The sequence below is a fragment of the Sceloporus occidentalis genome, unplaced genomic scaffold, assembly GCF_023333645.1.
Source record: "Sceloporus occidentalis isolate IW3139 unplaced genomic scaffold, rSceOcc1.0.p SCAF_3, whole genome shotgun sequence".
In the NCBI taxonomy this organism is placed as follows: domain Eukaryota; kingdom Metazoa; phylum Chordata; class Lepidosauria; order Squamata; family Phrynosomatidae; genus Sceloporus; species Sceloporus occidentalis.
The window spans coordinates 213,045,706-213,066,331 of record NW_028316983.1 but is presented as its reverse complement, the minus strand read 5'-3'; positions in this window follow the sequence as shown (position 1 = coordinate 213,066,331).

Genomic DNA, 20,626 nt, shown 5'->3' with positions numbered 1-20,626 from the left:
AATATTTAAGGCAGGGTCAAGTTCAGTTTAAAGGATGGATCTGTCTTCCATTATTACAAGGTGAAAGTTCATATTTTGATTTCAGTTACAACTAAGTCTTTTAACTTAAATGTGACATAAGTGCCACCAAGGAGACAGATGTGGCCAGATTATCTCACTACTGAAAGTAAAATCTATTTGGATGCATACAGCACTTTTTACCACTTCTCTTAAGCTTCAGGATTGTGACTGAAAAATTATTTCCTCTGCAAAATGAAATACTAAATAGAGAATGATTTTCTTATTATAAATGTCCTTTTGACCAGCATTTTAATAGTCATTTTTGTACTGTCTGTAATAAATGGTTGAGCAAGAAAGTCTCTCCCCCCCCCAGCACATCTATTTGAACAGTTCCCCCTCCCCCTGGAAAAACATTTATATGCAATCTGAAAGTCACTTGTGTAGAATAAAATTGTGTATGTATATATTGTATAGCTCAACAAGATATAAATGGGAAGTTAGTGATTAATGTTTCAAGAATGTGCTTTACAAACAAGGAAAACAAATATCTCAATTACAAATGGTTGTACATATTCTCCATTCCCTCCCGTGTGTTTAAGACCTGTATTTCAACACTTTTTCAATAATACCAACATGGTCTCTTTTGTATATCAATGTGGATATATTTAGGAGACGGGAAACTAGTATGCATTAAGAATATTGTTCCTGTTACATCTTATTATTGCGATTTGGATTGATCTATTACAGGAAAAGGATACATCAGATCATCTTAGGTATGGTACACACGGCACTAAAGCACCCTGCAGACGCTGTACTAGGATTAAGGGACCATGCGTCAACCACACGGTCCCTAACCCCAGTACGGCACAGTGCCATAACAATGGTGGCACCCCATGTATACGGGCACTGCCATTGTGACATGACGGATGCATAGCGTCTGCACGTCGCACCACGTCTGTGACGTTACAAGTGCGCCATTGGCACACTCGTGACATCCGCCCTGCAGGGCAAAAAGAACCCACTTTTCATGGGTACTTTTTCCTCCGCAGGGAAGCTGCACAGTTTGGCGGCTGTGGCTTTCCTGCGGAGGAAAAAAGGTGCTGGCAGGCCTCCGATTTTGAGAAGTCTGTACCACACCCATAATTCATCATATGAATCTCAGCTTCATAGGGAGCAACCTGAAAAACTCACAATGGTTTGAATGAGATTCCAACAGAACTTCTAGGGATGTACACTCTATTTTTTTTCCTATTCTTTGGCATTTATTCACAGCAAGTGATTGGCTCTTTTGGTTTTGAGAAGTGCTTGTTAAAATTTTCCAATACAAGCTGACACATATGCCATTATTTTGCAAATAATGCTGTTTTTCTCTGCAAATCAACCATTTGTGGATTTTATGCAGAACTAATCCTAAATTACAGCTTTTTCTGTGCAGAAAATAATATTTCTGTACTGAAATGTTATTTTACATGCAGGATAATGCATGTTGACTTTTGCACATAATAAGTCCAAAACTATGAAGACTCATGTCAGTACAGAACTCTTCTCAACAGGCTTTGTGACATCCAAAAACATGTTTTTGACCATTCTCTGAAATATTTTTAAATATTCTTTCCATCGCTATGTTACAGAAATCTAAATGAATACCTTCCTTGCCTCTAATCCCTATGGCCTCTTCCCTCCTGCTGCCATTGCCTATTTTAAACAATGCAGTGAACATATTCCCACAATAATGAGTGCTTTTGGACTATCAAGAATTTCATTTAGAATTTCCTTTTGATAAGACCCTACCAGAATCCACAAATTTCTTCACAAATCTGATTAAAAGAGTTGGAGTGTTTTTTTAAAAGGTAATCAGTTATAGGGGAAAGCAAAACAGACAGTTTCTTCTATACAGACAGAGGACTATGTTTTTTAAAAATCTGCCTTTGAATTCCTGTAGTCAATTATGGTTGTCAGATCTTTTTTATTATTTTCTTCCTATTTTTACATCTTACGTGTCAGGCAGGTACAACATGCTGGTTAGATTTGCCTGTTCCCTAGCTGTGAAACTGATGGTGGCAATCATGTGGGAAGCACACAGTGTGTTCATGCTGCACAAACATCTCCAAGTGTTGCACATAGGCTTTCCCAACAAGTAACAGCATTTGCTGTGCAGGAATTGTAGATCTAAGGCATTAATCATACCGAATCTTGTTTCCAGATTATGAGTTGCCTTACTGTAAAGAGGAAAGTGGTCTTTGTTAAATTGCAATGGTTTTATGTGATGGGAAAGCCCTGTTGTGCATAGCTTATTGTTTTTTAACATTTAAAATCTTTCTGTTTCACAGGCTTATGAAACTTAAGTTCATGTGTTCCAAGACAAAAACAAAATGGCACTTATTGTTGTAGACAAAATGTCAGATTTGATTTAATCCCATTTTCGAAGCCATACTTGGCTAACCATACAGATTATTTCAGCAAAGGGTATAGTCACGCTCTCAGCAAGTAATAGAAGCTTTAGATAAGAACACGTACTTTTACAGTTGCCCATGAGCTATATAAATGTCAAATGCAGCGTGACTTGAATATTATATGCTACCACTTTTATGTAGGAAGTTAAATGAACAACATGTATTTCTGATATTTAGATCAATTCTTTTCTGGACTTTTGTGTGTTCACCATTCATTTAGGGTCATGTTTCCACATAATAGATTTAATGTGTTTTTAGTTATTTCAGAGCAAAGGAAATGACTATACAAAGTTTGGGAATGTTATGCTATCTAGAAAGCATAGACTGACATGAAAAAAGTGGGGATACGTGCAAAGAAATAATGTAAGCAGCCTTTAGGTAAAGGAGGAACAAAGACCAGAAATCATGTCTCTTTTTGTTTTGATTCATTTATGAACTCAAATTCACAGTTAAGTTTTCAAAGTCTGCTTTTAAATATTAGCTCCTATTCCCCTCTATTTCCTGTTTATGAAGTGCTTGAGTTGATATCTGGTATCTACATTCCAGAGTAGAACTTTAACAGTGTAATCCCAATTATACATGTTTACTTAAATTGTGTTCAAAACAACTCAATATTAGCTTCAGTGTATACAGGACTGCAATGACAGACTACTTACCTAAGAGTAAGTACTATAGGAATCAAGAACATTTACTTCCAAATAGATATGAATAAGGACACATCTACACTGCACAAATAATGCAATTTGACATCACTTTATCTGCCATGGCTCCATCCTACAGAATCCTGAGACTGATCATTTTGTGAGGCACCAGCACTCTTTGGCAGAGAAAGCTAAAGGCCTTATAAAACTACAAATCCCAGGATTCCATAGGATGGAGTTAAGGCACTTAGAGTAGTGTCAAATTCTATTATTTCTATAGTGCAGATGCACTCTATGATGGTGTTTTAAGTATTGCAAACAAGCCAGGAAACGTACAGATGAATTAGCTCACTTTTGTCCCTGGTGACTTCTCATTCTTTCTTTCTCTTCTGAAGATGATCACTAGCCATGGAGAGGATGAAGAAAAAATGAAGAGGTTGAGCTGGTACATTTATTCCCACTCACACTCTTTCTGTCTAGAAGTTCCATACAAGAAGAATACTACCTATGGGTCACATTTAGGCATCATTTTGTTGCTAACTCCCATCCAGTTGACTACAACGTATGGTGACCCTATGAGTGAGAGACCTCCAAGTAATCCTATCATGAAAAATCCTGCTCAGGCTTTGCAGATTCATGGATGTGGCTTCCTTCATTGGGTCTATCCATTTGGAACACAGTCTTCCTTTTTTCCTACTACGCTCTACCTTATCAAACATTATTGTCTTTCTAATGAGTCCTGTCTATTCATAATCTGTCCAAAGTATGGCACCCTCAGTTTAGTCATCTTAGTTTCTAGGAAGATTCCAGGCCTAATTTGCTTTAGGACCCATTTATTTGTCTTTCTAGCAGTCCATAGTATCCACATACTTATTCTCCAGCACCACAATTCAAATGAGTTGTTTTTCTTCCTTTAAGCATTCTTCACTATCTAGCTTTCAGAAACATCCATAGAAAGGGGAAATACATTCAGATTTTTTGCCAATATTGAGGTTTTACTTTTGTTGATTTTTATTCCTGAATAGATTCCGAATTCATTCACTTCTTTCAACAAATGTTCTATATTTGTCTAGTGTGATAATCATATCGTCGGCATATGCCTTTATTTTATGTTCTTCCCTCTTTATTTTTGTGCCTCTTTTTGAGGAGAGAATTAGAACAAGAGACAGTCACCACATATATGATTAAATGGGCACAAGAATTGGGACACGATATAGCATTTGAGAACTGGGAACAATCTTGGAAAAAGTCCTACAAGTTCACTGCATCACAAGATCTTAGAGAGAACTACATTAAAATAGCAAACAGATGGTATTATACACCGGTTAGGATTGCTAAATGTTATAATTTAAAGGAAGAGAGGTGTTGGAAATGTCGGACAGAAAAAGGCTCTTATTATCACATGTGGTGGTCCTGCCAAAAAATTAAAAATTTTTGGTATAAAATCCACAAAAGCATTCAAGAAATATTTAATACAAAATATCCTTTATCCCCGCAACTTTATCTACTAAATATGACCTCCTTTTTGGGAGAAAAACTGGAAAAATCTTCATGGAGAGTCATTCTTTATCCAATCACGGCAGCTAGAACTCTAATAGCAAGAATTTGGAAGACAGAAAACACGCCAACAATAGAAGATTGGTTAGATAAAATAATAGAATATAAAGACATGGACATTCTGACGGCTTTAATAAATAATGAAAAAAGGGAAAAAAGAGAAATAGAATGGCTCCCCGTAATAAGATATTGGATCGAATATAGGGAATAATACCTATGATATTTACCTCATTAGAAATTTAGGAATGTTTGGCATTTTTTATTTTTTATCACTAGTAATACCCCTGGAATGGAAGATTTTTTTTTATTTTTATTTTTTTGAGAATGTCGTAGTGGAATATGGAAATTTTGGGAAGAACGAAATAATATTTATATTCAGCAACTCTAATAGCATAGAGTACTGAAAGCAAACATAATGTATGTACAAAGAACGTATTATAAATGTAATTATGTGGAGAAAATCAATAGAAAATATTTTAAAAAAAGAAGAAAAAAAGAAATGGGAAATACCACAGCGTGGGCAATCCTAACTTTAGTATTCAATGATATTCTACTGTTGTCTAAAAGAATAAAGGCACCTGAAAGGAAGATATCTACCAACAATCAATATAGTTCTATTTTAGTACTTTCTATAGTACCTTATAACAGGTATCCACCTGGGTTCCAGTATCACCCCCATGGATAACAAAATTCATGGATGCCCAAATCCCATTATATATAATGACATAGTAAGATGGTGTTCCTTATATATAATGGCAAAATCAAGGTTTGTATTTTTGAATATTTAAAAAAATATATTTTCAAACTATGGATGCTTGAATCCATGGATAAATAAATCCATGGATGTGGAGGGCTGACTGTATTTTTTGTTCTCTTCATATTTATCAAATGCTTGGCTGTACTGCACTATCACTCTCTGCTCTATGCAAGGTCTCAGGCATTTAATTATGGAGCACTACAAACAATATCTGCAAGATATTCAGTTGATCAACTGCATCCTAAACAGCCTCTTGTCCTTGAGCACCAGAGAAGGTTTTGGCTGTATTTGTAGTAAATGCTTCTCCTCCTCCTCCTTTTTTATTTTTCTATCAAGGGCTTATCATTAACCAATATATTAGTGCACCATTCAAATTTGTTAAATTATTTTGATCATAAGGATATGAAGTAATGATTAGTGTTATTCAGTCAAAACAATGTAGGACTTGACACAGTCCTAGTTTAAATAAAGTGACAACTCAGTGACACTTCCCCAATGATAAAATCAGTATTTCAGTGACTTAACTCACTGACATGTGTTTTGTGAAAAGTAAATCCTATCAAGCACAATAGAGCTTGTTTCTGATTAGGACAGTGACCTGAAAGTCAATCCACACACGATGATCAATATTCTACATGGCTGAGTGTAGTGTAAGAATTCTGCATGTGGAATTCTGGTTCAGCTGCCCTATCACCACCCCAGGACTCACCACTGAGCTTTGATAGCCTATCCCCCATGGCCATTCCATTGCTGGTGGAGAGTGGACTGAAGCAATTAAGTATCTGGCAATGTTTCCATAGACAAATGCAGAATGAAGACCTCTACCACTGCATTCTCTGGAGTCCTCAAAGTTAATAACATCACTATGTGAACATGGCAGACATTTCTCTAATCTTCTTCATTCTCCACCAACAATGGAATGGTCATGACAAGGGCTATTACAGTGCAACAATCAGTCCTGCAGGCAGGAGTTTTGGTTATTGCAGAGGGTTGAAATGAATGCCAGCCTCCACAATGATGCAAAAGAAAAACATATACAGGTGTATGGGACATACATCTGCGTATATTACTGATATGATCCATGTTAAATATTATGGCATTCCAGTACTTAAAGAATGGTTATTGGAATGCTGATGCTAAACCTTCCTCTTTGGACTATACCATTTTCACAAGCTGGGTGCTTAAGTACCCAGAAGATGACAAGAGGGAGCTCGGAAGAGACGTGTGTTAGTGGACAAATGACACAAAATCCTCAAAAACTCAGTCTAAAGAGATAAGAGTGGAGAAGTAGACATCCAAAAATCTGGAGGACCATTGGTTAAGAACTGTCCACACAGAGGGTTGTTCTTTGACAGCCCTTCAAATAAAGGTAGGTAACATCACAGCTGCTAGGTGAAAACTACATGAAGAGGAAGTAGCTAGAATATATTGTGACATCTTGTGGACTTCAGTCTGTTCTTCCTGTATCTCTTGCATCCTAATTATTAATCAGCCGCATGATTCTTATCTTTTTCTACTCTTCTCTTTCCCTTGGGGCAGGCACTCTAACATAGCTTCTTGGCTTCTGCTCTTTTTGTGAGATTGAAAAGAAAAACAATTTCTCTACCTCAGCCATCAATTAATTATCTTTGCCATATTTTAAGTTCCCTGCAGATGTCCCCACTGATCTTTTGCTCTTGATATAATAGGAGAAAATCATATTACTTATCTGGAAAGGTTGTACAATTTTTGTTATACTGACTATCTTTTCATAATTGCTCTGGCCTTTGTCAAATTCATTGTATAATAAAGTAATCTAAGAGTCTGACATTGCTTACTTATATACTTCTTTATATACAGCACATTGAGTTACCTCTGAAATGTTTTCATTTTCCCAATAAGCTTTTCACCAGTTGATTTATCAACTTATTTTTACTCAAATGTTTCTTATGATCTTCAATCATTGTTTCTGCTAGAATCTAGGGGCAAAGAGAAAATTGTTTCTGAAATAAAATATAATAAATTAAAGCAGAGGGAGCAAGAAGATATGCTTTGTTTAAGTGAGACCAAAGTCAAATTTTATTTATTGCCTAATTCCCTTTGGTACCTACTGTGCAGGGAAGTGACTGCATACTACGTCAATGAATGTGTTGATCAATTGATTCCTCAGAATAAATATGACTGTTTAGTTCAATCTAACTCCTATCTTTTTAATCAAACTATGGGTTCAGGACCTTGTTTCTTCTTAACTGCATTAATCTACTCATTTCAAAGAACTGAAATTCCTCATATCTCCTATGTTGCTCTACGAGGGCAGTCACTTCAGTACAAGGGCCAGACTGGTCATGCATGGTCAACTTCCAAGTTTTTCATTTAAACTGGCTCTGTAAGTTTTTTATGCACTATCTAGGTTTCAAGATAAGACTGCTGTTGTGTAATGTGGTGAATTTAATAGGCAGGCCTAAAAAATGAAATGAGGTTTTAATTAGCAAGGTAAAAATGTAGTTTTATTTACATATGGATATTTTTTTTCATTTATTCTTATAGTTCAGGAAGCAAATCATCTTCAGCTTCAACATCACATGAAGAAAAATCTTCCTTTCCTCTTGAGTCCTCAATGGTCATCTACAAAACTTTTTTTTGCAAAGGAAAGAAGCACTTATAAAAATGTTTCATGTACATAATCGCTTTTATTTTGAGCAACTGGCAAACATAATTTATTCATCTATTATTTCTTGCCTAATTAGAGCAATGAACTAAACAAATTAAATGAAAACACAAATGAAACAATACAAAAATATAGAATCAAGATACCTAGGGGCTGGAGCGGCCTCTGGTAGGATAAGCTAAGGATGGGATAAGCGTGACATCACCTGAAAATGTTATTGTGATTGCATGATAAGAACGGGCTAAAAATAGGATCATGATGATATCATCTGAAAATCTCTGCAATGAAAGATCTCATGCCACATTGTGTATGAGCTGAGCTTTCTGAGCCATCCTCAAAGGACCCCATGCACAGTATATTACAGCCCCCAGCACTAATTTTAGGATGTACAAGGACATGGCAAAAAGAAAGAAAGAAAAGATCAGAAAAGATCATGTTAATGTCCATGTTTTTGATAGGATGAGGTTGTGAGGATGTTTGTAGGAGTTCTCTACTCCCAGTGCAAAACCTTAGCTTTGGGAAGCCTTCACATCAGAAAAATAGTGATTTTGAAGGGAGCTCCATGGGTGCTTGGAACTGGAGTCTACTGGAACCATCTGCCTTCCTTCCTGTATCCCTGCCTCATTGCCAATTCCCTTACTGTTGCTGTCAAATAGAAAGGTGTGGAGGGGCCCTTTCCTAAAGGTAGATATCACAGGCAATTTCCCAAGGCACCCCAGTGTCTGGCCTTTGAGAACTGATGGGCCCTTTATGGGCCTTCTCCAGAGAAGTGGAGACAAGAACTTGCTGGAAAGTGGGAGAGTGGGTCTGTTTAGCACTCCTGACACTCTGTCATTTGAAATAGTTCTATCAGTATGCCTGATGGTTAGCCTGTTGACAACTTTCCCTCCACATACAGTTCAGAGAACCACCCTCCTTCTATTTTCAGTAACCATAGGTGTTAGCAAGAAGTCATTTGTAGACAGAACAGCCACCACTCACAAGCACTGAAATAAACTTAACAATGCAAGCCCTTACATTCTGTTGATTTAGTTACAAATTTAAACATACAGTATCTGCCCCCTCCAGCCATATTTGCCTAGTCCTCCTGTCCCCTGCTAATTTTCAGCCTTGGCTCAGTTTTCCCTTTCCCCTGGGAAAGTTTTGATCTTCCCTGGACATCTACAAGTTCCAGTAAAGAGAAAATGTAAATGTTTTCCCTTGACATGAATATCTAGACATAACCAATTGTAGGGCCCATCTCCATTACTAAGCTGAAGATCCAGCATTGTCAAACATGACTCCAGTAGTCATGTGGCCAGCTGTTACCTTCCCAGTGAAGTGGCACCTATTTATCTACTTGCATTTGCATGCTTTTGAATTGCTAGGCTGGCAGAAGGTGGGACTAGTGACAAGAGCTCACTCCATCAGGCAGCACCTTGGGCCTTAAACTGCCAACCTTCCAACCTTACAGTTATCAGAACTGGTGTCTTAACCACTAAGCCACCATGTTCCAGTACCAGACAACAATCTTCTTTCTGCACCACTTTTGTGTCTAAATCATCATGACACCTCCCATCATTCCCAAACAATAAAAAATATTCCCCAAGTATTACATTAACCAATATGACAAATTAATACATACACACAGCTTATGACATATTTGATTAGAATTTGGTCCTGTAAATGAAAAAAATTGGGTGTTTCATTTGATAAAATAATAATAGCAAGTACATTTCTATACCACTTTCCAATGTACTATGTGGTTTACAAAGTGTAAACTAACTGCCCCCAACAAGATGGGTACTCATTTTAGTGACCTTGGAAGGATATCAGGCTGATTTGACCTGGAGCCCCTGGCTTATATTGAACTCACAACCTTGTGGTTTGTGAGTGAGTGGCTGCAGTACTGGCATTTAACCACTGTGCCACCAGGGCTCAATAATGCTTAGCAAAGCAAGAAAGTCCACCCCAAAGACCTATGTGTGAATAGTGAATAACCACATACAATGTAACAGCTGATAAATTTTTGGTAAACCAGGCCAAAGTTTGCATTCAGAATTTGGACAATGTCACATTGTTTCTAATGTTTTGGTTCACAATAGCTCATTCTTGATAAATTACAGCAGGATAAAAGCTCTGTAGTGCTCGTCTGCCTGAATTATGTCAGTTACCATCCATTGTGCACAAGCACAAAATAAAGTAAACACCATTTTCATGGCAGAGTCAGTAAATTGTGAAATGTGCTATAGCTGTCCAGCACAGATGCTTATCTGAGATCAGGAGATCATCGACTAAAATGCTGCATTCATCTCAGTCAGAGCCATAACTTAGTGGTGTGTTAGATTACAAGTTGCAGCATTCAGTTTAGGGTGTTAAAATTCTGTGTTCCTTTGGCTGAATAGATACAGTCTAAAGTTATTACAGAAACAGAATGCAATTTACAATGATGATTTTAAGAGAATCTTATAACAGCCTCTTTACCCCTTGATTGACTCTTTGTGTATGCTGAATTGCATTTTTTTAAAAATAGAGCTCAGTAAAGATATCGAAAAGTTTCATCTGGAATGCATTTCTTTCACTATTGGTTACATGAACTGACAGTTGTATTGATCTTTCTGTATGATGATTTCTAGATAGAACTTCTATTTTTAAATACTTGCCAACTTATCCTTCATCTTCCTTAAGGCAGTTCAGCTGAAGATACTGCTGCTTTGTTTTATACATTTCTAGGATTTAAATTTAGCTGGCAAACTGGTAGACAATAGATTCTTTAAAATTATAGGCAGGAATTTCAGTGTTGTGGTTATGGATCCATACCCTCATGTTACAGATCTGTAACTAATCCATATGCATGAACACTATGTAGTCATCATCATGGCACTATTGCCACAATTGTGAATGCCCTTCTAAACCTACTTTACCAGGCAGCTGCCAGATTGGGTTAAGGAGGTCTGTACATATGGTGGCTATCTCCACCCTGCTCCTGTCAACCAGTGAGGCTGAGATGATCAGAAGCATAACCCCTTTTGCAAGTCCACATTTCAGCCTTGTTGGCTACAGGAAGGGGTGGTAATGTCATCCTCCTTGTACTCTGTCTGATCCTGTAGTTGCATAGTAAAGTGAGTTTGAATGGGGTGGCCAGGAGATGGTAGTAACAAATAGGTAACTAAGTAGCAATGTAGAATTCTGACCATAGTATGTCAACCAATTAACAACAATCAATGTTGTTCAGTGGTCAGATGCTGGACTGAGTTTTGGCCATTTAAGTCTCTGCTAAGAAACAGGCTGTGTAATTTTGGGCTAGTAACTTTCTCACACAATCTAACCTACTTCACAGGGTTGTGATGATTAAATGCACAAGGCAAAAGCCATGTCTACCTCGTTGGGCTCATTGGAAATGGGCAGAAATGTGAATAATAAAAGAATTCTGAGGGAGAGGAATATTTTAGGAGCATCAGTGAAACAGTATGAACTCATAAAACTGTTTGTTTTTGATGTGAAATAAAAATGGTATGCAGTGGTAGAGCATGGAGTGAAACACTTGTTTCATAAAACCAACAACCAAGCATCCTCCTTGTTTAACTATGGATTTTCACTTCAGATTCATCCCTTAGTCTCTGTGATGTAGCTGTGACAGGCATCACATGATGTCACTAAAATCAGGAGTAAATTTCTATTTGAGGAAAAATCATTAAAATGGACTTTGTGGACATGTGAAACAAACTACTTGAATCTGTGAATTACTGTGTCAGCACAGCTGCTCATTTTGTCATATTTTAAAACTAACTGGTAGTCTGGCTATTCTATTTACTGCTTACAACGTAACATTGAGATAGATATGCTCAAGTCCTTTGACATGAATCCATAGCTTTTCTAACTATGAATATCATGTTTTGTTCCATTTGCAATGCTCTTTCAAGTTAACATGCTTAATAGGACATTTGCCTTGCACTGATACAACAATTCTGACCAGGAGATCTGGTGTTTACTCACAGTGCCAGTGAATGTAATGGCTTTTCCACTTCCCTCAGGGTTTTTTTTTACCTGTGGACTTCCTTTTATTTACAGTGTCTCAGATCTAGACCAACTGTCTGCAAATGGTGGGGACCCATCCATTTGCTGAAGTCACATTTAGCAGGAAATCTGACAGACAGAAGTGAGGGAAGACAATTTTTACTGATTTTCTTTTTCTCCAGTGCACCTTCCTATGCTGTCCTGGAGAGTCTTCTAGTCCTTGGGAGAAGATGTGGGGTGGGGGCATAGACAGAAGTAGAGGGGAGTAGGTATTCATGAAAATCACTGTATCTCCTACCCATGAGTGCATCAAGATCACAGACTTCCAGTATGCATAATTCTGGATCCATCCCATGAGCTTACTCTCAGGTTAAAAGCCATACCTGGGGTTATTTCAACTTTTAAAAAAATGTTATTCTAGTATGAGGTATAAAACAGGATTTCCACATATAAGACAGTATCTTTTACATGGAAAAAGAGATCTTTAGAGGAGGCTAAGAATCATTTGGCTTTTTAGGTGTTTTGGGTAATAATTTCCATAATCTCTTATGATTGGTAATTCTGTCTTTGGCTTTTGGGATCTGGAAGGTTAAAAGTTCCTACAAATGAGGAACTATTCAAGAAATACACCATAAGGCATATATAGAGCTCTAAATTTTGGACATTAGTCAAAGGCCACTGTTAGTCCCAATTGAAGTAGATCCAGTGAATCCATGGAATTTTAGTAAATTAGCATTTATAAAATCTCCACTGAATCCATTTGTCTGCAATAGCTGAAATCTTAACTGGCTTCAAGCAACTTTTTATATTGCTGTTTATACCTGACCATACGACGACCTCAGGTATAAGGTGAGAGTAGGTTTGGGAGCCAAAATGATGAATTTTGATATAGCCCATGTAGAAGTCAAGGATACAGCACCACAGTGGAGGGATTAGAGGGGTTGGTGCTTCTTTTAGGTTTATTAGTGAGACACCTCCAAGGTAACCTGTCATCAACAGCCCTGCTCAAATCCTGCAAACTCAAGGCTGTGGCTTTCTTGATTGAGTCTGTCCACTTGTAATCTCAGCTTCCTCTTGTCCTACTACCACCCACTTTACTAGGTATTATCATCTTTTCTAATGAGCAAGGTGTCTCATGGTATGGTCAAAGTAAGATCATTTGATTTACTCACTTGATTTGCTTTAGGATGCATTTATTGGCATATAATACACATTAAAACAATGAAACCAATTCAGATATCTCAGAAAAACAAATACATAGGAACAATTTAATATGTTCTTTCTTATATGTCCTAGAAAGTAAGTATCATGTAAATAACTTACAACACTTTATTGTAGGTTTATGGAGTTCTATTCCAGCACGTTCTATTTCTCCTCCATTAAATGAAGAAGTGCTGCATGCTTCATTTCATCACTGAGGAATGGCTTAACAAAAGAGTTTCTTCCCCAAGGAGTATGATTATTTTGAGACTTCTGATACCTAGGAGCATCAACTCATCCATCATCCTAAAACAACCAGTCGGTAGTATTTTTGCTTAAAATAACTCTCACTTTATTAGGCACCAGCCTCTGCTCAGAAATATGGCTTTATGCCCTACAGATATTTAGTAGTTCAACCGCAACTGATTGGGCTTACAAATAGGAGTTTTAAATATGTTATGATTTTGTTTGAAGATCATAAGCAGTAGGGAATGGATTTAATTGGATTGTGAATTGATGGGGGTTAGCTGGTATCTGAGATATAATAAAAACAGTTTAAAGCACCTAAAACAAGATGAATTCATTTGTCTTTCGAAATATCACTGCAATCACACAGGACAATTCCCTGCGGTGGCAACAGTGAAAGCTTTATTTTTAATTGGAAGTGAGTAGTGCTTTTAGTATGGTAAAGTCAGACACTTCAAGACCTAAATGATGTCATGCAAGAGAAAGGTTAAATTGGCTGTGCTTTTGTGTCCTAACTAGAAGCAATGGAATTTTCCACTCACCATTTGACTTCTCTTCACAAAAAATATCTCTAATGCACAGAATAAGTCCTAACTTTATTTTATGACATAAGTCTCACTGTCTCCACAACATTATTCAATTGCATTAATGTCATTTAAATTTGTAAATCTCCAAAAACTTCAACTCCTCCTCTCCCTTTCACCATCACAACAATATTGCAAGAAAGGTTAGGCTGACAGCCAATAGCTGGCCCAGGATCAGCCTTATGGCTAAGTCAGAATTTAAAGCTGGGTTGCTTGGCCTTAATCCATTACATTATAATACACTGGATCATCCTAAATTATTTCATATGAGGTAAATTATTCCTCAGTGAATTAGTGTAGCTTCTGAAGCTATTACGTTCCGACAGTGTTTCAGAGGTTTAAAAAGCTCATAGTACTGGTAAATTTGTAGTTGTTGTATGCCTTCAAACTGTCTCCAACTTATGACAACCCTAAGGCAAACCTATCATGGGCTTTCTTGGCAAGATTTGTTTAGAGGGAGTTTGTCTTTGCCTTCCTCTGAGGCTGAGAGAATGTGACTTATCTGAGATCACCCACTGGGTTTCCATAGCTAAATGGAGATTTGAACCCTGTTTTCCAGAGTCATGACCAGAAGGCAGTTCAGGGAATATGGATCCAGCCTGTGTTAGATGGGGTCATACTCCCCCTGAAGACACAGGTTCGCAGTTTGGGGGTACTCTTGGACTCAGCTTTGAACCTGGAGGCCCAGGTCTCTGCTGTGATCAGGAGTGCTTTCTCACATTTAAAACTTATGCACCAGCTGCACTCATTCCTTGAAACACCAGATCTAGCCATGGTGGTACATGCATTGGTTACATCCCATTTGGGACTACTATAACAGGCTCTACACAGGGCTGGCTTTGAAGATTGTTCAAAATTCAGCTGGGTTAAAGAGCTGCTGCCAGGCTGCTAACAGGGGCAGATTACAGAAACCACACAACACCCCTGCTGAAACAGCTTCATTGGCTGTCAGTTTGTTTCCAGGAACATTTCAAGGTGCTGTTATTCCCTATAAAGCCATACATGGCTCACGTCCACACTATTTGACAGATTGTATCTCCTTGTATGAACTGGCTCAGACTCTGAGATCCTCTGGAGAGGCCCTTCTCTCCATCCCAACACCATCAGGAACACGGTTGGTGGGAACGCGAGAGAGGGCCTTCTTGGTGGCTGCCCCTAGACTCTGGAACTCCCTACCCATGGAGATCAGAATGGCTCCCTCCATGATGGCCTTCCGTTGGCAGGTTAAGATCTACCTGTTCACACAGGCTTTTAAGGAATTTGACAGACTGGGATGTTGTACAATTTCAAAAAATATTGATACAGCATATATATATATATATATATATATATATATATACACACACACACACACACAGAGAGAGAGAGAGAGAGAGAGAGAGAGAGAGTGCAATATCAACATTCAGTTCAAGGCCATGGAAGTGGAGTTTTACTTGTGGTATTGTTGCACATATAGTTATATAGATGTGGTTCTTTATGGATGAACGTCTGTCTGCCCTGCTAAAATTAGCTGTAGCACTCTTTTGATTAAATTATTCATTCATTTCTCAGTCATGTGTACATTATGCACCATTACTATTCAAACCAATTGACTGGATAGCACAATCAGTGCATAGCTCCACATGTGGGCATCTCTGCTATGCAATCCCAAGGTAGGATCTCTGGTACTGAATAGTAAGGGCTGCATGTTATAAGCTTGGTGGGAATCTGAATTCTTACTTCCATTAGTCTTGGGTCTATAAACAGAACAAGGTGATTTTCATCATGATCACTTTGGGCCAAGGAAGCCTTTTATACCCTATGTCATCCTTGTGCATCCACCTGCAAAAATGGAACCGACATTGAATGGATACCCTCACCCTCCCCTGGGACCCAGATGGCCATTGCTAGTGAGATGGATTGCAGGATTGTAAATTATAAATAAACAGCATGTAGTGGGAGCTGAGTAATGACAGTCATTACCTTGTGCTGGCTTTTGAAAAATACATGTTCATGCACAACTACAGCAGTAAGAGCTTCTATGCATTATTTTTGCAGGTAAACAAAGTGATGCAGGCAAACAAAGACTTTTACAATGTATGCAGTAAAAAACGCCAGATGTCCAAGCTGGTTTCAAGAAAGGAAGATGCACTAAGGATCATATTACAAAGATGCATTGAACAATGTAGATTACCAAGGAATTTCTGAGGAAAATTAGCCTGTGCTTTATAGATTATAGCAGAACCTTTGATTGTATAGATCATGAAAAACTATGGATCATTCATTTTAAAAATTGGTTTGCCACAAGATTTTGTCTTGATGTACCTGTACTCAGAACAAGAGGGCAGAATACAGAGAAACAGAAGAGTTTCGAATTGGCAAAGTGGTCAGGCAAGGCTGTGTTTCATTACCCTATCTGTTTAATTTGTATGCTTGAAAGCAGGATTATACTCAGAGGAAGAAGGTGTGAAAATTGGAGGAAGGGACATCAACAATTTAAGACATGTAGATGCCATCATACTACTAATAAAACATAGCAAAGACTTGAAACAATTACTGAAAAAAGTCAAGGAAGACAGTTCAAAGGCAGGTTTACAGTTGAACATTTACAAAACAAAAATAATTACCATATATTATATACATAACTTTAAAGTAGATGATGAAGTCATTGAAATCATTCATGATTTTCCATACCTTGTCTCGGTCATTAATCAGAAGGGAAACTGTGGTCAAGAAATCAGGCCATGGAAGGGCAACTATGAAGGCACTGGGCAAGATCTTGAACTTTAAAGATATATCATTGAATACTAAATTTAGGATTGTCCATGCCATTGTTTTCCCCATTTTTATGGATGGTTTTGAAAGGTGGACAGTGAAGAAAGCTGATAGGAAGACAATCAACATTTCAAATGTGGAGGAGAGTTTGTTATTTTGATAATAATTGAATTGGTGCATTTTGTTTCACCATGGGTGTGTCCATCATCTTTCTACTTGCCAAGTAGCTGTTAAATACAAGAAGCAGTCAGGAGATGTGGCAACTCTAATTCAGCACCATGGATGAAATCCTCACCTATCCCTAGTATTCCTTGTTAAATAACACAAATAACACAAATCCATAACCTTTTCCTTGTTGCATTCTTTAATTTCTTTCCCATTTTTTCTTGGGACTGGGACAAGGGATTGATTTTACGAATCATCATTTAGATGAATAAAATGCCTTTTACAAACATCATGAGTTTCATATGCCCAAAAATACTGAAGCAGAGCTAGGTGAAAATAATTGTCTCAAGAAGATAATATGCAAATGACAAGACATTTACTGAACCAACTGATTAGGAAATTGCAATCAGTATTGTCATCATCTACTTGAAATAATTAGCCCAGTATGATATCATACAGCTATTGATTAAAGACATTTACTTAATATACTTGAAATTGCAACATAAGATTACAGGATTCTGACAGCTTTTTTAATGGCACAATATGCTCTTCATGGGACATCTAAAACTCTAATCTCTCTTATTTCAAATTAGTATTAATATCCTCATTAGTGAGATGTATGATGCTTTTTAGGACAAAGAATTTCAGATATTGTTTCCTCATGTATCAGGGAAGAGACAGTGGTCTGAAAAGACATAATGTGGTAATTTTCCTGGAGTTAGGAAAATTTACTTTTTATAACATAAGAACCATGTTAAATCACACCAACAGGCCTATGCAGTCCAACATTCTGTTCATAGTTCAAGTCACTTGCCTATGATAAACTAGTAAACAGGACACAATAATGACTTTCCTTCCATCTCCTATTTCCCAGCTCACTGACACAATCATATGGCAGTGAATCCAAATGCACAAAATGTACGAAAAGTATTTTCTTTTCTCTACACTGAATCTCTCATCATTGGGTCATGGATAATCTCAGGTTCTAATATAATAAGGGAGGCAGTTTTCCCTGTCCATTTTTCCCCACACCATGCATTATTTAAATCTCATCTTTCTTCCTTATCCACCCTTTTGCTTAAGCTACATAGGGCCAGGTGCTGTTACTTTTTCTCATAGAGAAGTTGTTCTAGTCTCTTGATCATTTTGGTCATTCTTGAAATGTTAAGGTCACCCTGAACTGCAGTTGTTACTCCTTCAAAAAGAGTAAGGTAATTATTGGCTAATATGGGGTAAAGCAATCTGTGGGAGCCTTCCACGTTGACCTTTTTCTTGTTCTTGGGATGATACCATTACAATCTGGGGAGTGTATCACCAACCCGATTCCCCTGCTAATTGGCTTTATTTATTTTTATATTGTCACAGCATTAGCAGTTAGACCAGGATAAAGATGGAAAAGACTTCAGTAATGTGAACCAGGTGTGCCAGTGCGATACTGCACTTGGATGCCAAGGCCAATTCCCTTGGGCAATGATTCTTAATATATTGTCATTGTATAGTTATAATATAATGTCTAATAAGGTCATGGTCTAGTTCATTCTCTACTGATGTTCACCTGTCTGCCTCTTTCAATGGGGAACAGGCTCAAAATGGTTTCCATTCAAAGATTAGGAGAAAATATCACTGCCTTCCTGATACACCATGAACTCACTGTATTGGTGGGCTAGCCATCCATGGACTGGAGCTCCCACAGATCACCTCACTCCATATTATCTAATAGTGGTGCATGCCCACAGCACACTCACATGGCTGCACACACATCACCACCCACTGACTGATATAGGCTTGAGTTCCCACTTTTTCCCCATTCATGGAAGGGGGGGGCAAGTCCCCCTGGAAGGCAAGGGCCCACAGTATACAAACAATGAAATATTCCAAATTTCATTGAAAATTTAAAATGGCAAACATTATCTTAGTTGAAAACACGGGGGGGGGGGGGGAGAGAATTCATTCCAAAGAGTGTCCTTGAGAGTAGAAAAGGCAAGCATTGCATTATATTGTCTAAGGTTAATTGATAACATTAAACAGACTATTAGTATTAACTGTACAATAAACACAGTATTTTCTTTTTTTTATGATTTATTCAATACTAATTTAGAATGTACTATCTGTTCTATTTATAAGCTCTTTCATGATGAGAAGGGAAAAAAGTTCCCAGCCTGCTTCAAACATCAAAATGGCCTTAACTGGTTTTTCGTGCATCCTTCTCTTCTTTTAAAATCTGAGGACTTTAATGAGTTATGCATGTCAAGATTGGCTTTGCAGACACAAAATAAGGTAGAAAAGTCATTATTTTATACAGTAGCTGCTGATTTATCTGAGATTTCACTTGTTGCATCATGTACTGTGTTTTTTAATACCTGAAATTGTACTGAAAGCAGTTCTGAGCATTAGACATTTCTTTGTGGGAAGGAGGAATGTGTATAAACTGAATGTTGACTCTTTGGGGCTGAGTGAGAGGAACAGAAAACAGTGGAAGGGGAAATGGGAATTAAGTGTTCTTTTTGCTCCCTTTCGGCTTAATGACTTGAGTGTTCCATACTGTAATATGAATTTATGAATATGAAGTCCTGTTTATATCTCTCTTAAGATGGAATTTTGCTCAAGACTTAACTCACATTTTGTTAAAGTAAATTATTGTACAATGCTATACATTTTTAAAAAAATTATAGCCCAAAAACCTCACAAAAAACTATGGATGCCAGCCATGAAAGCCTTCGACTCCACATTTTCTATGTGACTTTGCTAAGGAAAGAACATTGGACCTCAGTATGGCAATCCATAACATGGATCAGGAGATTTAACCTGTTTAAAGACATTTATGGCTTTAAATGGGTTCCTATTACAATTTATGGGTTTGGGAAGTACTGTATGACTAAGTGCAATTTCACTTTGCACTGTTTACACTGATCTAAGTCTATACCAATACTGAATGCATTTAGAAGAAGGTGAGGTAAAAGGAAATTAGTTACATAAAATATTACCAGAAATCAGTGCATGGGTTTATAATAACCTTCAAGAAAGAGGAAGTATGCTGAATTCAAGATGTAGCTTTTGTATATGATACTCCCTTTTTAAAGAATAGATTACAACTTTATTTTCAGTTATGCAGTACTTATAAAATCCATATCTATGTCTGTGCTTTTTTGCCTTTTGACTTGTACAACAAATTACAACAGATAACCACACATCCGATGCAGTTCTTTTTTTATTCTTTTCTCTCTCTCTCTCTCTCTCTCTCTCTCTCTCTCTCTTTTTTTTTTTTTTTTGGCACAATGCTCATGCATCAGTAAAATATGCTTCATTGGTTTGATGCTTTAAAAATATTTGTCAATTTAAAAGCTTGGTAACATCTAACATTTTTAATGTGAATCTTGTCACACTGGTGCTTCAAATGTATAATGTGATAACAAAAATATTTTCATATTGTGGTTATTATCCCATACATTTTCTGTTCTAAAGCTTCAAAATCTTTTTTTTAAATGAGAATTTGCCAGCAAGAAGAATAACTAAGTAAAAGACATGGCTGAGTGGTTGTATGCATGCTTTGCATGTATAAAGTAACAGACTCTTTTAACACTTTCTCTGATTTAAAGGATCCAACATAGCAAATCTGAGAAAGTTTG